General features: G+C 38.4%; 1 long non-coding RNA gene across 1 annotated transcript in view; it reads right to left on the bottom strand.

Moving 5' to 3' along the window:
• Positions 1 to 5,574: 5,574 nt before the first annotated feature.
• LOC132418504 (uncharacterized) overlaps positions 5,575 to 24,175 on the bottom strand; it is a 330,667-nt gene continuing 312,066 nt past the window's right edge. Inside the window, exon 8 of the long non-coding RNA XR_009518004.1 lies at positions 5,575 to 5,606. This is a non-coding gene — a long non-coding RNA (uncharacterized lncRNA). The remainder of the gene's footprint in view (positions 5,607 to 24,175) is intronic.

The raw sequence follows: 24,175 nt of genomic DNA, 5'->3' as shown, positions 1-24,175 counted from the left end.
TTCTTACAACATGATAATAAGTACCATTATCCTCATTTTAGAGATAAGGAAACTAAAGCTCAGAGAATTTAAATGACTCACCTAATGTCACAGAGAGCCAATTAGTGGTAAAGTCAGAACCCAAACTTTAACTCCAAATCCTATTCCACTCACTGATTACCTAATACTGCTTCTTTACTATAAAATCATTTGTATAAATTGTATTATGAGGACATTTTCCCAAATTATTTTGGGCAGCTTTCAAGTTCTCCAAAAACTTTAAAAGAATTTTTCTAGCTTGTCTATGACGTAGCATTGTCTGGCGTCCCTGGCTATCATCAACCTCATTCAATTAATTGTTCTGAAAGCATCAGTTTAGGCTATATGCGGCAACAGACAATGGGGCAAAAGCCTAAAAACACTGTTAATTTTTATAATATCCAACTAATGATTGCTATAGATTTCTCCATAATACTTTAGTTCTTAATCAGTCTTTCTGTTCAATTTTGTAATACCTGGGTTTACATCCTAATGCATTCAAATTCAGAAAGACTCCTCAAGCTCAGTATTCAAATTTTTATCAAATACTTTCATTTTCACCCTACTCTCAGCCAAAATTTATGTGCCCGTATGAGGAGATGTGTTTCATTATTATCCTCCTTATCTGTCATGCTATTCCCTCAACTGGAAATACCCTTCCTCTTTTTCTCCACAGTAGAATATCTACCTCCCCTTAATGCCTAACTCAAATCCCACTTTGTCCATAGAACTTTCCCCTACAACTGCAGACCTCAGTGGCCTCTATTTCCTTTGGATTCCGAGTGCACCATGATAAAAAAACAAAGAAAACATCAATGGGATTGCAATCCATTGGTTAGAAAATGATGTATTCCTAAGGAGTCCAAGTTTCAGTACTTTTACTACCTCTGCTATTCTTAATAACTTTAATTAAATCATCAAGATAATCTCATTGTATCTCCTTCTGATGATAAAATTGAGACTGATGTAATCATTTACAGTGAAAAATCTATTTGAAATCAAACTAACCGAAACCCTTAATTAAGCAGAATTCTTTTTTGCATACAACTTTTAAGATAATGAGGCAAAACAAACCGAAAAATAAGCTCATTTCATATTTTTAACATCTTTATTGAAGTATAATTGCTTTACAATGGTGGGTTAGTTTCTGCCGTATAACAAAGTGAATTAGCTATACATATACATACATCCCCACATCTCCTCCCTCTTGCATCTCCCACCCTCCCTATCCCACCCCTCTAGGTGGGCACAAAGCACCTAGCTGATCACCCTGTGCTAGCTTACTTCATTTTTAATTACCTTCCAGGGAGTGTCTTGGTCTTGGTAGATACTCAGCCTCATGCCCAACACCTGTTCCATCCATTCTTGCAGAGTGATCACTGATTCTTGAGATGATGAGCCTGTGAATCTGTAAAAGTAAAGATGTTCACTAGATTCTACTTGCTAAGGCAGGAAAGTAGACTGGAACTAAAAAATTTCCAAGAACATGAGGAAAAATGAAATGGGATTTCACTTCACCAAGGCAATCAAGACAGACTATTTAAAAGAAAGTGTAAGATACTCAAAGACAAGGACCAAGTCTTAATCTTCTTTGTCTATCTTGACCTACAGTAGAGTCTCAGTAAAGTTTTCCAAATGGATTATTCACTAGAAACCCCCTACCCAGAGCTTTTCAAGAGATCAGTTTGGATGTTTTATTTAAAATTTCCTCAAAGGCTGAAAATGTCTGCTGTGAATATTCAGTTTAACAGCTTCATTTTCGTCTATCTCAACCTATTATTTTTTGTGTGTAGTTTCTTCCTCTTGTCCTCTCTTTCTCACTGGCAGCCTTTTGTTTTCTTTTCCAGAAGCCTATTGAGCATGGCACACTTTCGGTAATGCTCCATTTTTCTACTTGTTTTAAAATCAACAGTATGTACCCCCATTAAGAAGCTCTGATGATTCTGGCTCCCCTCTTTAACGGAAGAGTTCTGTTGTAAAGAAGAATAGAAACCATACTCATAGGTCCAAGGCTCCCCTAAGAATGGTGATCCTTTATGCTGGTATTTATTAGATGCAATATTGTAAAATGGAATAGTGTGCATCTTCTTCCAAATTTCACCAGGCAAAAGCCCCAGTTTGGGATGCCTTTACATTAATCAGCTTTCCCGGCAGCATAATGATGCTGGAAATTAGGAAAGCAATGGAGGATTCCTAGTCGGATTTAATAGGCTCAGGCACTTTGCTAACACAGTGCAGTGGATCAATTGAAGTTAATTATTATACAAGATTAAACCCCAAGTAACTACAGTACATCAAACCAATGCAAAACGCTCTGGCCTCAGGAAGAAGGAAAAACAAACATGAATTCTGGAGGGGAGACTTTTCTATCCAGTCCTTAACTCACCACATTTTGCATATAAACAAAATAGACTAATACAATATGAAATACAGCACATTAGATTTTGAAAGTAAGATCTAAAATTCACCTAGTGTCTCTATGGGATACTTAACCTAGGAACCTGCAGGAAGAGCTGTGAATTTTTTTAACTTTTCTATTTATTTTTGGACGTTGATTTGTCTTCTACTGCTTACCCAGATTTACATTTCCACCCACGAGAGACTCAACCTTTTATGATCGTTGACCATTCCAAGAAAAATAAGTATCTAAGAAAGCCACAGAAGCAAATAAATGGGATTTCACATTTATTCACTGCCTGAGTCACTTCAAGGGAGTGTGGCTAAGTCTAGAATAGGTGTTTAATAAATAGCTCTTGATAAGTGGAAAGAGAGTCCTTTAGGTTCTTTTCTTTAAATATTTATTTATTTGGTTGCACTGGGTCTTAGTTTCAGCAGACAGGCTCCTTAGTTGTGGCTCACAGGCTCCTTAGTTGTGACATGCCTGCCCAGGGATCAAACCCAGGCCCCCTGCATTGGGAGTGTGGAGTCTTAACCACTGCACCACCAGGGAAGTCCCCTCTTTAGGTTCTTCAGGGACTTAACTGTGAGAGTCAAAGGAACATACTATAAAGGAGAAAACAATGACAAGGCACTTGTATGCTAATTCATGGTCCTTAAGTGATAGTGATGTACCTTTGGGGCAGGATATTTTTAAGATATCAACCATTTCTTCTTGAGAGTTCCTTTTTCTTCTTGCCCCTCCCCTCACCAAGCAGCTAAACAGTTCTGTGCTCATTTGCTTTGGCAGACGGCAGAAACAGCATGAAGCAGTGGGGGCAAAGTTTCAAAAATCTAGCAAAGGGCCCACAACATAGACAAATAATTATTGTGAGAAAGCAAAAATTACCTCAACCATCCCCCACCAGACCAGGAAAATATTTCCTAAGATGAGAGAACTAAGAAAAGGTGGAGAGGAAGCAATGAGAATATAGATGTCAAGTGTTCCAGGAGAGTGGGCCCGAAATAAAAAGCCACAAAGATTTTTTTTGTTTCTAAGAGATAGGGAATTCAGACCCCACTTTCAGATATAGCCTCTGTGTATAAGATACACAGGGACAAATAGCTCTTAAATGTATCTAGGCAAAAGGGGACCTAGACAGCCTCAGAGAGCTTTACTACACCTCATTATGGTACAAGAAGAGCTAAGTGATTTCTGTGAGCACAGGAGTGACATGGAAGTAGCAAAAAAAAAAAAAAAAAAAAAAGGTCAACCTAATGGAGCCATGAAGATAAGAGCAAGGATCATCTCTTCTGGTGATGTCTATGGACCATTGATGTAGACTCAGATGGGGCCATGGGCATCTTGGCAGCTACCTACATGGGCAGATGATATTGAAGACATAATAGATCACCTCCCAATATCTTGGCACTATTTGAGTTCCCCATCTACCCCTCAATAACTTAGACACAAGTCAAAGGAAAGAAGGGTGAAGTCCCCAAACTAACTACAATTAAGTTTCCAAACTCTGTTGGAATAAAGATTTTGAACTTAAATTTACTAGAAAAGATAGTTTCTTGTACACATGAGTTTGTAGACTGAGATTCGTGCCTGTATACCTGTAAGCATATGTGCAATAAAATACAGACTATAGGAGTAGTCAAAATAGGATTGGCAAGTCATTTATTCTATAAACATTTACTCATTGGTTTAAGGGCTGGTAAGAAGAACATAATGGCAGGGAGAGCTGGTAGAAATTCATAGAGCCCCAACCAAAGGGTTGGAGGTTCAAGGGCAGGACAAGGTAGACAAGGAGATAGGAAGGAAACTCTGGCATAGGAAGAAAATGAAAATCATCTAGTTACTTAACTTTGCGTTAAAATATTGATTCTCAAACTCTGGTGCAAATAAAGACCAGCTTTGATGGATTTTTTTCATCATATATACACCAAGCCCTCAGTACCAGACTTTGATTCCACAGGGGTAGAGCAAGGGTCAGCACACTTGTTCTGTAAAGGTCCAGATAGTAAATGTGTTAGGATCTCCTGGCCATATATGGACTCTGTCACAACTTCCCAATTCTGCATTGTAGTGTGAAAGCAACCATTAACTATATATAAATGAAAGAGTGTGTCCATTTTCTAATAAACTTTTATTTAAAAAACAGGTGGCAACTTGGATCTGGCCCACAGGCCACAGTTTGCTGACCCTTGTTCTCGAGCAAGGCCTGTATTTTTTTAAAGTTCTACAAGTGATCCAAATGCAAAGCAAAAAGTATTAGGTATAATACTGAATTAGAACACCATTTTCCAGAAAGCTTTGGTTTTTACACAAATATGTTACTTATGAGAAGGTAACACATTAATACTTTATCAATCCTTACCAAAATTTTATCTAATAATAAATTTAAAAAACACAGGAAATTGGGGTAAAAGACACATGGGTCTCATTTATGATTGGCTATGTAAAAGTTATGCAAAAACCCTAAATTAAATATCATTAGATAGAATCCTATAGAAGAATAAACTATCATAACTAAGTGAGGCTAATACCAGGAATAGAAGAACATTTCATATTTTTTTATCTAATAACTTCATTTCTAGGAATCATACCGATACACACACACGAAGAGATTTAAGTAGGGAAGGTATTTATTCATCGCAGCACTGTTTGTAATAGCAACAGATTGAAACCATCTAAAGGTCCATTAACGGGAGACTGCTTGGTACTATATGCTCAAATATGCATAGAATGTCTCTGCAAGAATATACAAGAAAGCGGCAACATTGGTTTCCACTAGGGAAAGGAACTGGGTGACTAAGAAACAGGGTCGGGAGGGAGACTTGCTGTATATATTTTGGGGCTTTAGGGTTTTATATGATGTGTAAATACTACATATTCAAATGAGTAATTATTATAATTTTTAAAAATTACATTGCATTAATTGATTCATTTAGCAAACCCTTAGTGACCTCTTATCTGAGGGTAGAATAATAAACAAGATATCCAGCAGAAGAAACTATGCAGTAAATAATTTGGAATATGGTAGCCCAAGTGCCTAGGTTCTACCATCAAAACTTCTGATCCAATTGTCCTGGGAGAGGGGAGAGAGACAGATAGGATTTTTCTTAATGCCCCAAGGTGATTCTAATACCTAGTCATGTTTGAGGGCTACTTACCTTAAATAAGTGTGGTCTGATGGTGAAAAAACCTAGAGAGAATTTTAATTGGATTAGAGAACTCTCCAGAAAACATAACAAGTGCACGAAGTCATTTTTCAGAATAATAAAGGAGGGGTTGAGGAGGCAGTGAATGTTATTGACCAGTTCTTCCACTTTCCATAGTAGTCCAATGAAGATAATTCATTATGCAGGCTGACCCCAGGCATCCCTGGAGGCCAATAGCTCCACTGTTCCCATTTCATGCACTGTTTTTTGTTTTTTTGGTTTTTCGTGGGGTTTTTTTGGCTGTGCCTCATGGCTTGTGGGATCTTATTTCCCTGACCAGGGATTGAACCCAGGCCCTTGGCAGTGAAAGCGCAGAGTCCTAACCACTGGACCACCAGGGAATTCCCTCATGCACTTTTCTACTTGCAGCTAAGGAAGACTGAGAACAGAAAGGCCACATACACATGCACACACACGCACCATAGGGAGGTTCCATTTTTTCTTTGACTTGCTAAGGGAATACTGGAATAAAAATCCTTACTCTATCTTCGAATACCTTCCAGTTCATTATTGCCAGAGAGACCCCTAACAACCTGAACTACATGTGTACAGAATGAACCCACCCAATAAGCACACATTGAAAATTCACAATCCAGCTAAGGAGACTCAGTAACTTGAGGGAACAACTAAGCTGAAGAACCAGAATGCATGACTGTTACTGGGACAGAACTAATTGTAAGGGAAAGAGGAAAACTTAAAATGATAACAGTGAGAACCCCAAGAAACATAAAGAGATGCAAAAAAGGGGGAACCAAAAACATTTTTTCACAATTTAAAAATTCAGTAGTGAAAATGGCAAATAGAATGGCCAATGCTGAAAACTGGAAGATCAAATAAAAATATTTTTTAAATATTTTTAAACATAGAGAAAAATACATTGAAATGGGATTTATCAATAAAAAGATAAGATATATTGAGAGCATGTCCAGAAAACTAATAACTAAACAATAGGTGTACAGGAAGAGAAAAAAATAGATGGAAATCAATAATCAAAGAAACAATATAAGAAAACTTCCCTAAACTAGAAAAACTTTACTTTTCAGATTAAAAGTGATCCCAAATTTCAAGAACCACTAATGAAAAAAGAAGCACACCTAGAAAGCCTATTGAAAGAGCCAAGCTACAAAAAAAGGAAAATCTTATAGATATCCAGATAGATAAAACAGGTTGTTTATAATGGAGAATTAGACTAGCATGAAATTTCTCTTCTTCAACACTGAAAGAAGTATATACAGAAAAAGAATTTAAAGTAATATTCATATGTGAGAGTAAAAACAATATTTGTGAACATGAGTGGGTTCAGAAAGCATACCACTCATGTACTCTTTATAAGTAAATTACTCAAAGAAAGAATATTTCCAAATGAAAATTATAGCAGATCAAAGAATTCAAAATAAGGGAAGATGAAATGTATACAAAAGAGTGGTGAGCAGTGCCTTTTAGAAGCCTATCTAGAAAGGTAACATTTGAGCAAGGACTGAAAGCTGGTATAATGGTAAAAGATACTAAGAAGATATAGCTGTCACAAATATTTATTCACCAAACAATATAATAGCAAAAGCTCCCAGAATTAGAAAGAGAAAGCAGTATAACTACATATAGTGAAGAATATTAATAGATGTCTTTCAGAATATGACAAAGCAAAAAGGAAAAAATGGAGGATGGGAGTCATTCAATCAAAATTTTCTGTCCCCTTCAAAGAAAGAATATACACTTTCCTCTTATGGCTAAGGAAAATTTATAAAAATCAATGATGTCCTTGACACAAAGGAGCTTTAATATATTCATAAAGTTTTAAAAAGCCATATTACCTAACAATAGTACAAAAAATTAGAAATCAATAACAAAAATATAACAGTATCTCGGCCATCTGGAAAGTGATAAATGTTTGGATTTTAAAGAAGAAATTAAAATAGAAATCATGACTTATCCAAAATTTATCTCCACAAAAAAGTACTTTTTACTTTGTATTAAAAGCTATGGGCAAACTAGGAATGGAAGGAAACTACCTCAACATAATAAAAGCTATATATGAAAAACTCACAGAAAACATCATACTCAATTGTGAAAGGCAAAAGTTTTTCTTCTAAGATCAGGAATAAGGCAAGAATGCACACGTTCACCACTTCTATTCAACATAGTACTGGAAGTTCTAGACAGAGCAATTAAGCTATCAGAAATTATTAGGCTATTAGTCTAATTAGACTATTATTTCTTATTAGAAAAAGAAATAAAAGGCATCCAAATTAGAAAGGAAAAAGTAAAATTATATGTTTGCAAATGATGTGATCATATATGTAGAAAATCCTACAGATTATACACACACACACACCCCCACACACAAAGAAACTATTAAAACTATTCAATACTAAATGAATTTAGCAAAGTTGCCAGATTCAAAGTCAACACACAAAAATCAGTTGCATAACTATACACTACCAGTGAACACTCTGAAAAGGAAATTAAAAAAACAATTCCATTTACAATAGCATCAAATAATACTTAGAAATTAACTTAACCAAGGAGGTGAAAGACTTGTATAATGAAAACTACAAAACATTGCTGAAAGAAATTAAAGAAGACATAAATAAATGGAAAGATATCCCATGCTCATGTATTGGAATAATTAATATTGTGAAGATTTCAATACTACCCAAAGTGATCTACAGATTCAATGCAATCCCTATCAAAATCTCAACTATATTTTTTGCAGAAATAGAAAAATCCACCCTAAAATTTACATGGAATCTCAAGGTACCTGGACAAAGCTGGAAGATTCACATTTCCTGATTTCAAAACTAACTACAAATCTACAGTAACTCAAACAATATGGTATTGGAATAAAGACAGATGTATAAACCAATGAAATAGAATAGAGCATCTAGAAATAAGCCTTTACATATATGGTCAAATAATTTTTTGGCAAGGATTCCAAGACCATTCAATGGGGAAAGGACAGTTTTTTTCAACAAATGGTGTTAGGAAAACTGAATATCTATGTGCAAGATGGATGAAATTGGACTCTTAACACTGCATATAAAAATTACTTCAAAATGGATCAATGACCTAAATGTAAGAGCTAAAACAAAACTCTTAGGAGAAAACATAGGGAAAAAGCTTCATGACATTGGATTTGGCAGCGATTTCTTGGATATGATACCAAAAGCACAGGCAACAAAAGCAAAAATAGACAAATTAGATTTCATAAAAATTAAACATTTTTGTGCATCAAAGGAAACTCAGCAGAGTAAAAAGGCAACCTACAGAATGGGAGAAAATACTTGGAAATCATGTGTCTAATAAGGAATTAATATTCAGAATATATAGAGAACTCCTAAAACTCAACAGTAAAACAAACAAACAAACAAACCAAAAAAACCCAGCCTTATTCAAACATGAGCAAAGTACTTGAAAAGTACTTGAATAGATTTCTCCCAAGAAGATAGAAGAATGGTCAGTCAATAAGCACATGAAAAGATATGGCTTCTATAAAAATTTTTTTAAAACCCAGAAAATAACAAGTGTTGGTGAGGATGTGGAGAGATTGGAAACCTTGTGCACTACTGATGGGAATAGAAAACGGTACAGCCATTGTGGACAGAAGTATGGTTGTTCCTCAAAAAATTAAAAATAGAATTACCATATGATCCAGCAAATCCAGTTCTGGGTATACACCCAAAAGAAATTGAAGGCAGGGTTTTGAAGAGATATTTCTAAACCATGTTCACAGCAACATTATTAACAATAGTCCAAAAGTAGAAACAACCCAAGTATCCACGAGCAGACAAGTGGATAAAGAAAATGAAGTATAAATATGCAGTGGAATGTTATTTAGGCTTAAAAAGGAAGGAAATTCTGACACATGCTGCAACACAGATTAACGTTGAGGACATTATGCTAAGTGAAGTAAGCCAGTCATAAAGACAAATACTGTATAAGTCCATTTTTATGAGGTACATAGAGTAGTCAAATACATACACCCAGACAGTGGAATAGTAGTGGCCAGGGGCTAGGGGAGGTAAATGGAGAGTTATTGTTAAATGAATACAGATTTTCAGTTTTGCAAGATGAAGAGTTCTGGAGAAGGATGGTGGTCACGGTTGCACAATGGTATGGATGTATTTTTTTTTTGTTTTTTTTTTTGCGGTACGCAGGCCTCTCACTGCTGTGGCCTCTCCCGTTGCGGAGCACAGGCTCCGGACGTGCAGGCTCAGCGGCCATGGCTCACGGGCCCAGCCGCTCCGCGGCATGTGGGATCTTCCCAGACCGGGGCACAAACCCATGTCCCCTGCATCGTCAGGCGGACTCTCAACCACTGCGCCACCAGGGAAGCCCCCCCACTACATTTTAAAGAAAGAGAAGTCATCTGTCACCTCCTGTACACCCAGACCCCAATGTTCTGCATTTCTCTAGTGACTAGGGCTTACTCCATTAAAATCCCCCTACACCTTTACTTCAACCTCTTCATTAAATGCACTGTTGACTTCTTGCCTTAGATTCTCAAACTTCACTGTGCATCACCCTCATGTGGGAAACTTCAAAAAAGTAAGAGAGAGAGAGAGATTTCAGAGCCCTGCCCCCAGAGATTCAGATTTAGTCTGGGGTAGACCTCAGCACCTTTAATTTTTAAACGCCCTCCGGTATTTCCATTAAGCAGCTGGGGTTGAGAAAAATAATTTTAAACCCTACTATCCAACGAAGGTATCACTTCCTCAGATAATCCTGATGGACGCTGACAGTTCTTCCCCATTCCAAGTCAGAATTAGAACAAAACATTTTACAATTTGTATGGAAACACAAAAGACCACAAATAGCCAAAGCAATCTTGAGAAAGAAAGATGGAACTGGAGGAATCAGGCTCCCTGACTTCAGACTATACTACAAAGCTACAGTAATCAAGACAGTATGGTACTGGCACAAAAACAGAAACATAGATCAATGGAACAGGATACAAACTCCAGAGGTAAATCCACACACCTATGGTCACCTAATCTATGACAAAGGAGGCAAGACTATATAATGGAGAAAAGATAGTTTCTTCAATAAGTGCTGCTGGGAAAACTGGACAGCTACATGTAAAAGAATGAAATTAGAACACTCCTTGGGACTTCCCTGGTGGCGGAGTGGTTAAGAATCCTCCTGCCAATGCAGGGGCCATGGGCTCAAGCCCTGGTCCAGGAAGATCCCACATGCCACAGAGCAACTAAGCCCATGAGCCACAACTACTGAGCCTGCGCTCTAGAGCCTGTGAGTCACAACTCCTGAGCCCACATGCCACAACTACTGAAGCCCATGCACCTAGAGCCTGTGCTCTGCAACAAGAGAAGCCACCACAATGAGAAGCCCATGTACCACAACAAAGAGTAGCCCCCGCTCACTGCAACTAGAGAAAGCCCACGCGTAGCACCAAAGACCCAATGCAGCCAAAAATAAATAAATACATTAATTAATTAAAAAAATAGAACACTCCCTAACACCATACACAAAAATAAACTCGAAATGGATTAAAGACCTAAATGTAAGGCCAGATACTATAAAACTCTTAGAGGAAAACATAGGAAGAACACTCTTTGACATAAATTGCAGCAAGATCGTTTTAGCTCCACCTCCTAGACTAATGAAAATAAAAACAAAAATAAACAAATGGGATCTAATGAAACTTAAAAGCTTTTGCACAGCAAAGGAAACCATAAACAAAATGAAAAGACAACCCTCAGAATGGGAGAAAATATTTGCAAATGAAGCAACCGACAAGGGATTAATCTCCAAAATATACAAACAGCTCATGCAGCTCAATAGCAAAAAAACAAACAACCCAATGAAAAAATGGGCGGAAGCCCTAAATAGACATTTCTCCCAAGAAGACATACAGATGGCTAAAAAGCACATGAAAAGATGCACTAATTATTAGCGAAATGCAGATCAAAACTACAATGAGGTATCACCTCACACCAGTCAGAATGACCATCATCAAAAAAGCTATAGGGACCTCCCTGGTGGCACAGTGGTTGAGAATCTGCCTGCCAGTGCAGGGGACATGGGTTCGAGTCCTGGTCTGGGAAGATCCCATATGCTGCAGAGCAACTAAGCCCATGTGCCACAACTATTGAGCCTGTGCTCTAGGGCCCGTGAGCCATAAATACTGAGCCCACATGCCACAACGACTGAAGTCCGTGCCTAGAGCCTGTGCTCTGCAAACAAGAGAAGCCACCACAATGAGAAGCCCACGCACCGCAATAAAGCGTAGACCCCGCTCGCCACAACTAGAGAAAGCCTACGTGCAGCAACGAAGACCCAATGCAGGCAAAAATAAATAAATAAATAAATTTATTTATTTATTTAAAAAATAACTTACAAATAATAAATGCTGGAGATGGTGTGGAGAAAAGGGAACCCTCCCACACTGTTGGTGGGAATGTAAACTGGTACAGCCACTATGGAGAACAGTATGGAGGTTCCTTAGAAAACTAAAAATAGAGCTACCATATGATCCAGCAATCCCTCTCCTGGGCATATATCCAGAGAAAACCATAATTCGAAAAGATACATGCATCCTAATGTTCACTGCAGCACTATTTACAATAGCCAGGTCATGGAAGCAACCTAAATGTCCATAGACAGAGGAATCGATAAAGAAGATGTGGCACATATATACAATGGAATATTATTCAGCCATAAAAAAGAACAAAATAGTGCCATTTGAAACAACATGGATGGACCTAGAGATTGTCATACTGAATGAAGTAAGTCAGACACAGAAAGACAAATATGTGATATCGCTTACATGTGGAATCTAAAAAAAGGGTACAAATGAACTTATCTACAAAACATAAATAGATATAGAAAACAATTCTCACAATAAACCTATAGATATAGAAAACCAACTTATATAAGGACTCTAAACAAAGACCTTGTGCTACCTGCCATCATTTCATCTGAAAACGAAATGAAAAAAGGGAGCCCCTGAAGGTGTTGCAAGAGACCAAAGAAATGGAGCCCATCTCACAAATAAAAGAGATCTTTACAACTTCAAAAAAAAAAAGAAAAGAAAACAAACTTATGGTTACCAGGGGGTAAGGGGGGGAGGGATAAATTGGAAGAGTGGGATTGACATATACACACTACTATATATAAAATAGATAACTAATAAGGACCTACTGTATAGCACAGGGAACTCTACTCAGTACTCTGTAATGGCCTACATGGGAAAAGAATCTAAAAAAGAGTGGTAATATGTGTATGTATAACTGATTCACTTTGCTATACACCTGAAACTAACACAACATTGTAAATCAACTCTACCCCAATAAAAAGTTTTTAAAAAATGGTTTAAATGATAAATTGTATGTGTATTTTACCACAATAAAAAAAGGAAAAAAAGAACATTAAAAAAAATGGGATGTGTATAAAAGATGCAAAACTTCCCAATTTATTTTACAAAGTTTTATAACTTAAATATAAAACATTATAAACATACAAAAAATAAAAATCATTTACCATACAAAAGTAAAAATTCTAAATAAGACACGAAAAACTCCAGCAGTTCATGAAAGACTTTAGGAAATCTAACAACATAATTTGTATTAAAAAATTAAAAAGAAAATCCATATAATAATGTCAACAAATGATAATTAAAAGGTATTAAATTCTACAAGCATTCCAGATAAAAACTCCAAAGAATAAAAGAATAGAGGTGATGTGGTGTTTAAGAGCAAAAACATTAGAACCTAACTACCTGGGTTTGAATCTCAGCCCCAGCAATTTCTAGATGGAAGTTACCTTTGAAGGGGAGTGATAATGATAGCCCTTTATGAGTTAATATATGTAAAGCACTTAGGCCAGTACCTGCTCTTCAGAAAGAGAGTATGGTATAGGAGCTGCCTGGATTCAAACCCAAGTTCACCACTGTGAGCTATGTGACTTGGGGTAAATTACTTAACCTCTCTGTACCTCCATTTTTCCTTTGTCAATAAAAAGGGATAATAATATATATATGTCAGTAAAATAGGGATAATAATAAACCTACTTCTAATAAACCTTGTTTATAGGTTTATTGTGAGAATTAAATTAAAGCGGAAACCCACTGCCTGGCACATGCTAGGAATTATTATGACGACATGCAGCCTTCTGGGGTTTCCTCTCCATGGCTCCATCTCTCTGGCAACCTGCTCACAAATTCCAACTACTTTAGTAGGTCCAAGCTAGATAATTCCGGCCTCTTCTGCCCAGTGAGATGACCACTCTCTGCTTGGGTTCTGCCACCCTGGGAAATATACCCAGGGAGAACACCTAGGTAAATGTTGGGCTTGAATCATATACTTCCTCTCTCTCTCTCAAGGATTGCAGTCCTCCTTTGATTGTTGTCAAATGCCTGTAAATAGTTGTTTTGTATATTATTTTCAAGTTTTTATAAGTCATTCATGGCAGGAGAGTAGCCTGATACCAGCTACTCTGTCACGATCAGAACTTGAAGTCATAGCAACATTTTTTTTTAATTGATAATATACTGTGCTGTTGAGTTTGGGAGGGAAATAGGTATTCTCCAGCACTGTGGGTGGAACTACAAATAAATTACAGGTTTTTAAAATAATAATAACAAATAACATTTATTAAGTTCATTGTGTGTCTCAAAATTTCTAAGCTGTTTATATAAACCTACTATGTCATTTAATCCTCACAACAGCCATATGAGATAGGTACTTCCTAATTACAGAAGAGGAAACTGAGGAAGGCAGAGGAGATTAACTAACTTGTCCATGGTTATAAAGTTAGTAAGTGGTGGAGTCAAGATTTGAAACCTGACACTTATTCTGGAACTCAAGCTCTCAACCACCGTGCTATACTGCCAACCTGGAAATACTTAATAAAATTAAAATGTACGTAGCTTTTCATCCAGCAATCCCACTTCTGAGAATTTATCCACCAGACATAAAGCCCTAGTAAATCAAGATATATGTGTAAGTTTGTTTATTGCAGCATTTACAATACTTTAAAACATACTGGAGCCAATCTAAATGTCCATTTGATAAGAAAATGGTTGAATAAATCATACTACATTTGTACATACTATAGAATATTATATGGCTATTAAATGAGATTAATCTATATATATCGAATTGAAGATGTACAGGACATATTAAAGATGAAAAACAAATTACAGAATAATGTGTATAGTGGGCCTCATAAATGACTCACCTACTTTATGTCTCTAGCATAGACCTCTATGTTGAACTTCAGGCTTCCCACTCATCATTCCCTTTTAAAGACTCAAAAGCACTGCAAATTCAGTATGTCCAAAACTGAACTAAGAGTTTTCTATCCCCAAACCTAATTGCTTGCAGTGTCCCCTTTGCTAGTTAATGGCACCATCATGCATCCAGATATGTGAGTCAGAAGCCCAGGATTTATCTGTGGCACCTCCCTCTCTCTCGTGTCATTTCCCCACCACACACCTTTCCCACACTACACACATATATAACCCATCACCAAGTTCTGTTGATTTTATAACCAAAATATATCTCCAGGCTATCTATTTTCATTGATCCATGGCCATTACTCTCTGGCAAATTACCAGCATCTCACTTGGATTGCTACAATATTCTCTAACCTGACTAGTTTCTCCAACTCAATTCTAGCCCACCTTAATTCATCCTCTGCCCTGCATTGTGAAAGCAAAAAGGGTTGTCAATTTGGAAAGCTTTTGCCTTAATCGCTCTTGATCAGACAGAAAACAATGCAGCATTATCATAATCACAGTCTAAAGAATTCGACTGCTCTTTAATATTAAAAGTAACAACAGCTTTAGTATCTGGGAAACATTTTGAGACATAAATCCCCTTCCCCTAATACATTGTATCTTGTGTCACTGAGCAGAGGAAATGTAACAATAAAATGCACTTTAAATTCTTCCCAAAGAGATATCCTTGCGGGGGAGGGGGGATTGAAAGAGTTTCTTTCTAGGGAGTTCCTCTAGCAACCATGCCCCCTGTATTCTCTCTCCACTTTGGCTACTACCTCAGAAGTATCGCGGTAGAAAAAAATTCTTGCATTCTATTCAGCCTGTGTAAATTTATAGCCTGAAAGACCCTAAGAACCCAAAGGTCTCTTCCAACTAGCTGGGCTTCTGACCTGATTCCTACTTCTTAATTCTTCCAGGTTCTCCTGATTAGGGCCCCAATACTCCTGCTAGGCTCAGTTCCCTCCCCTGGATCTTCACCCATTGGTTAGGATTCTTCTACCAAGAGACATATCTCCCAAATTCACCTGCCTGCTTGCTGAACTCGGAGACTAATACCGAGCAGGACCCTGTGGGGTCCCTGGGCACAATAACCTTTCTGTGTGCCCCACTTCTTGATTACAGGACATAGGCTTCATTCAGCCTCCACGACCTTCCCTGAGTTCCAATGGGCAGGTTCAAACAGATGCTAATTAGGGAAGGGAGGGGATGTGGAGACAAGGGAGGAATAGTCAAGAAACAATAGTACAGCCTTGGGGCAGGGTTCTGATTCCCCCTCAAGGGATATACAAAACAATATCTTTGAGCTGTTTTGCAGATACTGAAACTCCCACCAGGTGGGAGAAGTTAACTGTATGCTGCCCACAAGCACGAGACCCCAGACCAGTTGGAACCAGAAGGTTGATGATGCTGACCCCTACTTACCTCACCACCAACCAATCAGAAGAATGTCCATGAGCTGATCACGCCCTCTTTGAACCATTACTATAAAACTCCCCACTACCCCCTCCAGGTCGGGACACACAGTTTTGAGGACATTAGCCTGCTGTGGCCCCCTCTGCCTGGCAAAGCGATAAAGCTATTCTTTCCTACTTCACCCAAAACTCTGTCTCTGAAATTTAATTCGCTGTTGGGATACAGAGGCTGGATTTGGTTTCAAGACCTACCACCATGTGTTGAGCCCTACCTTTCTATTACACTGACATAACATACACCCTGGTTGACTGTTGCTTGAATCCTATTGAGCTAGTTGTACCTCCAAGCAAAACCCGGCCTCTGAATCCTGCAAAGTTTCCTCAGCAACTACCCTCTCCCACTGGGTGGGTTTCATGCCAGGTCTCAGGACTTGATAGTAGTTTCCAAATGGGCAACACTTCTCATAACTCTTTGAAATATTGGTAAGCTCTGGGGAAGTGGGCAGGAGACAAGATGGCAGCTAACACTTCCCAGTTGACTGGGTCAAGCTCTGTAAAACAGCCTCATTCAAACTTTAAGGAATCTCTGACCTTCTGATGCACTCACTGAAATATTAATCATAGTTCAATGTGTATAATATTATTTTTCATTTCTATGATTTTTCACTTCTTCCAAACATTTTTACATTGTCATTCTTTTTTGCACCCGCTATTTTATTGGATCTCATTGGCATCTTAGAAGGTCAGTAGAGTGGGTATTAAGTGAATTATAAACCTTTTAAGGACAAGGAATATCTTTTATATTTGAATCCTCCCTAATATCCAGTAGGGTGATTTTATACAAAGTACTCAATACGCAACTATCAGTTTTATATTTTCCCCATATTATAGATTCAGAAAGTAAGGCTCAGAGATGTTAAGCAACATATCTAAGGTCCTACATCCAGTTAGTTCCACTCCTCATTCCAGGGCCAGTGCCCATTCCATTAGACCAATAGTTTTCAAACTGTATTCCATGGAAATCTTGAATTGTGCAGGGAGCATGACGAGAAGGCCAAGTAACAACCACACAACTGCTCCAATCAGAGCATCTTTACATTCACCCATTTTACATATTGAGGTTTTGTGTCCGTCTTTACTTGAATCAATTATTGTGCTACTATTTTTTTCTTAAGGATAAGCAGTCATTTGCTTTTGTTAAGTGAAAGTAAATAAATAAACCCAGAAGGAAATTTAAAAAAAAAAGAAGCAGCAGTCATTCACCCATAGTAACATATACTGTCCTTTATGGTGAAAAATATTATTTGCTTGATGGTTAGAATTGATGTGAAGGAGGGGAAAGGAAGTAGAAAATGACAATATTAGAATCAGAACTAGTAGTTAGGAACAGAACCCATGTCCTCAGACCTTCAGGCAAGCACATTGCACAACTCCAGGTGGTACCATTCCCACAGAATGTAACAGCCCTGCCCTCAAGATAGAGACTCCATACACCTAGAAAATCTCTCATGAAAAATGTCTCTGTACCCCTGACAGACACTCAGAATGTACAGTACAATTTTGTTTAGACTACACATAGTTAATAAAAGCTATTGTTGAAGGTTTCAGGATGATTACTGCTACTATTGTGGAGTCCAACCACCTAGCATGTTTTGTTGCCTTAGTTACTATTAAGCATTTTAAGCTCAGAAGGAAAGAGGGAAAAGAAGTATGTCTATGAGTAGGGGCTGTGCAGGAGGGAAGTGTTGACATTGGTGTGTCACCCCAAAAACAAGTGCAGAAGACACAAATAGGCAACTCACAAAATAAGAATGGCCAAAAAGCATATGAAAATGCTCAATCTCACCATTAATCCATGAAAATCATAAATAAAATCAAGGTGATCTTTTGATTGAGAAAATTAGCAAATGTTAAAAAAAAAAAAGGATAATAGCCAGAATTGGTGAGAGCCAGGGAAATGTACACTCTTGCACATTGCTTATAGGAACATAAATTGATAAAACTTTTCTGGAGGAAAATTTAACAATAAATACCCAAAGACTTAACGTTTTGCATATCTTTTGACTCTGAAACACTATATCTAGGAATTTATCCTGTAGAAAGAATCATGAATGAGAGCAAAGATACACGTTAATTGTGGGAACTCCCTGGTGGTCCAGTGGTTAGGACTCCAAGCTTTCACTGCCAGGGACCCGGGTTCAATCTTTGGTCGGGGAACTAAGATCCCACAAGCCACGTGGCATTAATTGGGCTTCACTGCAGCATAATTTACCATAGTGAAATACTGGAAACAGCTTAAATAGCCAATAATAAGGGATTGATTAAATTGTTGTATATCTATATATGCAGCTATATGAGCTTTATACCAGCTTGTATAAAGCACATTATACCAGAAGACTTAATAGCATGGAAAAATGTTTAAATATGCTATTTTTTAAATATATTGAGCTAAAAAGCTGGTTGCAAAACAGTATGTAGAGGACTTCCTTGGTGGTCCAGTGGTTGAGACTCTGCACTCCCAATGCAGGGGGCCCGGGTTCGATCCCTGGTCAGGGACCTAGATCCCACATGCACAACTAAGAGCCCGCATACTGCAACTAAGACCCGGTGCAGCCAAATAAATAAATTTTTTTTAAAGTATGTAGAGTGTTGTGATATATATATGTATATATAAATCATCAAGGCTATTCATAAATATTTTCATGCTCTCCTTTAAGGCACATAGTGTGACTGTGGTTCCCAATCCCTTTGATTTGAGGCATGGCATGTGACACAACTGGACAAGTGAAATGCGAGTGGAACATTTGAGAGCCAGCAATCAATTTGCCACATGCCCCTTTTTCTGCCTTGAAAATCATGGAAGCACATGTTGAAAGGGTCTTCTATCAGCCTTGTCTCTAAATGACTATGATGTGCAGACAATCCCTGCCCACATGTATTGGATATAAAAAGATTTTATTGTATAAAGCCACTGAGATTTGGGGTTGTTTGTTATCACAACATAGCCTAGCCCGTTGTTGCTCGTACTGTGTGTGTGTGTGTGTGTGTGTGTGTGTGTGTGTGTGTGTGTGTGTGTAGGGGGTGGAGAAAGAGGAGCAAACGAGGCAAGGAGGAAGACTAGATAGTTATACATGAAAATAATAACAAACAGGGGATTTTCATATTTTTATCTCTCTTCCAAATTTTCAACAATGAATACAGTCTGTCCCCTGGTATCTGCAGCGGACTGGTTCCAGGACGCCCCCCCCCACCCCCATGGATACCAAAATCCACGAATGCTCATTTTATATAAGTCCCTCATATAAAAGCCATTAGTATTGCATATAACTTATGCACGTCCTCCTGTATACTTTAAATCATCTTTAGATTAGTTCAAACACCTAATATAAGGTCAATGCTATGTAAATAGTTGTAAAAAAATGTAAATTCTCTGTAAATAGTTGCTGGCATGCAGCAAACTCAAGTTTTGCTTTCTGGGACTTTTTGAAATTTTTTGGGAATATTTTTGATTCAAGTTTGGTTGAGTCTGCAGATGGCACAACCCGCAGATACGGAGGGCCGACTACATGTATAATTTTCATGATAAGGAAAAAATATTTTTTAATGTGTGTAAAATTATTTCTTCATTTTCCTATCTACCTTGTCCCTTCAAAGACTTCTATACAATTCTCTTGATCCCTTAAGAGAGAGGTTCCCTGTGTAGCCCTAGGGAAATCATGTACCGTCAGCCCTCAGTATCCACAGATTCAAGCAACCGCGGATCAAAAATATTCGAAAAAATTCCAGAAAGTTCCAAAAAGCAAAACTGTAATATGCTGCACACTGGCAACTACTTACATAATATTTACATTGTATCAGGTATAATAAGTAATCTAGAGATGATTTAAAGTATATGGGAGGATGTGCATAGGGTATTTGCAAATACTATGCCATTTTATGTAAGCGACTTGAGCACCCTCAGATTTTGGTAACCATGAGGGACCTGGAATGGCTGTAGTCTCTTTTGATTTTCCTCTTATCTCAATGGCTTCTACTTCACAATTTCCTTTGCAGACTCCTTTTCATCTCCCCAGTGTTTCAACGTTCATGTTCTTTAGGATGTGGTACTAAACTCTCTTCTCTTCTCTCTCTACCCGTTTTCCCTCAGTGAGCTCATCTAAGCCTCTAGCTCTGAATGTCATTTATACACAAATGACCTCCAAACATGTATCTCGGGCCCAGATCTCTCCTCTGGTCTAGAGTCTCCTATGCAATTACCTACTTGACCATTCCACTTGGATATTTCACAAACATCTCAAACTTAACATGTCTAAGCAGAACTCTTGGATCAACACTCCCACTTCTGCAAAAGCCTACTCCTCACCTAGACTTTCTCATCTCAACTAAAAAAGAGGACAAGGAAGAGGAGGAAGAGAAGGTGGAGGAGGAGGTGGTGATGATGAAGGTGGAGGAGGAGATCACCATCTACCCAGTCTCTCAAGGCAGAAGCCTAGGAAATGTCTTTGCTGCCCCTCCTGTTCCCTCCCTCCCTACATCTAAGCCATTAGCTATGTCAGTTCTACCTATAAAATTTACCTACCCTCTTCTCTCCACCTACATTGCTACCTCCCTATTCCAAGCTCCCAGCATTTGTTGCCTGGACCATTGCAAAAATTTCCTAATTGGCCTCCAAATTCTACTCCTGCTCAACCTTCAATTCATTCTCTATATAGTAGCAAGGGGGTACTAAAATATAGACCATGTCCAACAACAATTTAAAACCCTTCAGTGGCTCCCTACTACACTTAGAACAAATCTTAAATCCATACCATGCCTTACAAAGTTGTAATTATTCCAGCCCCTTTCTTGCTCCCAAACTTTATTTCATTGCTGTATTTCAGTCACACTGGTCCTCTTTCAGGTCCTCAAAGATGTCAAATTCTTTCAATCTCAGGTACATTGCACAGGCTCTTCCCTCTGCCTGAAAAGCCCTATCTCCCCCACTTCATTTGACCGAATCTATCTCAACCTTCATGTCTCGGTTAACATGTCAGTCCATCAAATGGGCCTTTCCTGACCACCCTATCCAAGGCAGAAAACACTGAGTGCCCCCACAGCAAAAACCTGCATCTACCTTCTTCTTTGCTAACACAAAGGTTATTTTGTTCAAGGATATGACTATCATGTGGTCAGGGGAGGTTGGCCCCTTCCCAGTCTCAAATGGTGGATCATAATTGTTCTTAGATAATCATGATCATATATTGTTTTGTCAGGGACTGGTTGAGAAATGACCGCATGATCCAGATCTGACCAATGTGACATAAAGGAAAGTCTGCTTTGGAAAGGTCCTTGCTGAGAAAAAAAAAAGAGAGAGAGAATGAGAGAGACAGAAAAACAAAACAACAATCCCCTTTAACTACTCATTGTGTGTCTACGTGTGATGCTTGCAACCGTGTATCTGAAATGACTCTGGATCCCTCTACCTCCAGAGTTCTTATTCAGTGAGATAACAAAACCCATATTATTTGACCTAATTTCAGTTTGGTTTTCCATTACTAGCTGTCAAAAGTTGGTCCTCATCTTCTATTCTCTATTGCAGCATCCTATTCATATCCTTTTTTTGAACAAATCAAAATGGGTTGTTATTATATTTGTTACTTTTTTGCTTTTTTCTTTGTTTAACTTCCATGAGAGCAGAGTCTATGTCTATCGTGGTCACCAGTGTCTACCATAGTACCTGGCACATAGTAGGATCTCAAGAAATATTTGTTCAATGAATAACCAAATGTCACATCCAGGGGGAGAACCAACTAATTGGTTTAGATGGTGTTTGGTAGAATAGAAGGTATATACAAACACTAAGAAATAAATTATAATTGTCTTGAAAATGATTTCCCAAAGAATCCTGATGAGTGATGTTTTAAACTTTAGTTTCAAAGGGATGCAGATGGGGAAAATACTAAAATAGAGGGCTGGGAAATTTAGCTCTAAGAGCTCTTGTCCATCTTCCACTCAGTCTATGTCTCATCAGCCCAAGAAAACAAAAGACAAAAGGTAATCATCTCCAAACCTCTACCACATGTTCCTGCCTGGAACAGATCAGGCACATAACCTGGATTATTTGATTTCTTTACTCTTTTATCAACTTTGACTCTTATGAAAAGCATTTTTATTGCCTTTTCACAAATTCAAGTAACTCTAAGATGATAGCACAATCCTATAGAGCATGGCATCTGGATGATGGCAGAAGTCTTATCTAGAGGCATTATAGCTTATCCAACTTTGAAAGCCCTGACCAAGGCAGGCCTTATGTGGTATGAGTCAGGTCATACTGAGAGACTGTACCTTCTAACCAAAAAGAGTCCCAGTTTGCTAAGGTTTCTGAATTTGTACCATTATCATTGCTTCATTGGACAAATACAGAAGTCCCCTATTTAAATATAAATATACTACCTAGAGAGGCTAATACGTTAATTTTTCAGCATTCATTTTTGAACAGAGAGCAAAGTCCTGAGGGGATGGAATACTGTAGAGAATAGTTAAGCTTTAGTGGATGTAAGAAAAGAAAGAAAATTCTGGACATGGGAGGAAACATAGGGACTGGGAAGCTAGAGAAAGAGAGATGTTGAAGGAGATGAGGAAAACACCAAAAGAGAAAGCTAGTCCAAGGTCCCAAATGACCGTGGTGCTACCTGATTGCTCACTTCTCCTAGAAACCTAAGGGGAAAAACATCATTTAGTCTCTTACCTGTCTCTTCATCTGTAAAATGGAGGCTGAAGAAAAACATAATGATAGTAGGTGGCAGCAGCTGTATAAACAGAAAGGCAGATAAGGAAGAGGACTAATGGAAGAAACAAACAAGGAAAATACACATTTCAGAGGTCTGCTATCAGTAGGGCTAGTCTGGAAAACTAGCCTGGGTTAAGGTGTGATTGACTATCGTGACCAAATTTCCTAGATTATACAGGTTGCCTGATGTCCTGGTTTAATTATTACTAGTGCCCCCTTCCACTCTCAAAAGTGTCCCAGGTTGGACAATAACTGATACGGTTGCCCTTCTGCAAGACTGGTGATGGTAGGATGTGATAGATGACAGGTGTGCTGAGTTACTAATTGCCTTCAGATCTCAAGGCCGGGAATGGCCAGAGTCCCCAAACTTGTTGACTCCAGTTCCGAGGAGCTGTCTGTGTGCCGTGATGTAGAATTGTTGGGAAGTATGTACCAAACACAGGCAGCACTGCCATTTTAACAGAGGGCTTCCCAAAGGAGAGGGTGAAGGTGGGAATTTCAGACAGCACAAGGCCAGTGGGGAGGATACAAAGGGGTGAAGTGGAAGTGAAATGGAGCAGGACCCTATGGTCCTTGCCGCCCATGTCCTCCCCCTGCCTTTTGGCTGTGGAAAAACTTTAGCCACAGAATAAGTTTAATCAGAGAAGTGAGAAAATGCAAAAGCAAAGGAAAACAGTCAAAGGAGACCAAATGATAATAGTTTAGTCATTAAGCATAGTCAAGGACCTTTAGTTCCTTCTCAAGGGCTATAGGTAATATTCTGAGCCATATCCTGTGAGTTGTCCTGTAGATACTGAAACCCCTACCAGGTGGAAGAAGTAAACTACATGATGACCAGACTGTAGCCATGACAAAAGCTGCCACAATTCTGAGAATTGGCCTCAAGGATATGGGAACAAAACGACCCCGGAACTGAAGATTAACTGTACCTAAAACAATCAAGGGACTTCCCTGGTGGCGCAGTGGTTAAGAATCTGCCTGCCAATGCAGGGGACACAGGTTCGATCCCTGGTCCGGGAAGATCCCACATGCTGTGGACCAACTAAGCCCGTGCGCCACAACTACTGAGCCTGCGCTCTAGAGCCTGCGCGCCACAACTACTGAGCCTGCACTCTAGAGCCCATGAGCCACAAC

This window comes from Delphinus delphis, chromosome X (assembly GCF_949987515.2).
Source record: "Delphinus delphis chromosome X, mDelDel1.2, whole genome shotgun sequence".
NCBI lineage: Eukaryota > Metazoa > Chordata > Mammalia > Artiodactyla > Delphinidae > Delphinus > Delphinus delphis.
Note: the sequence above shows the minus strand (reverse complement) of the source record. Positions and strands in the feature narration are given on the sequence as shown.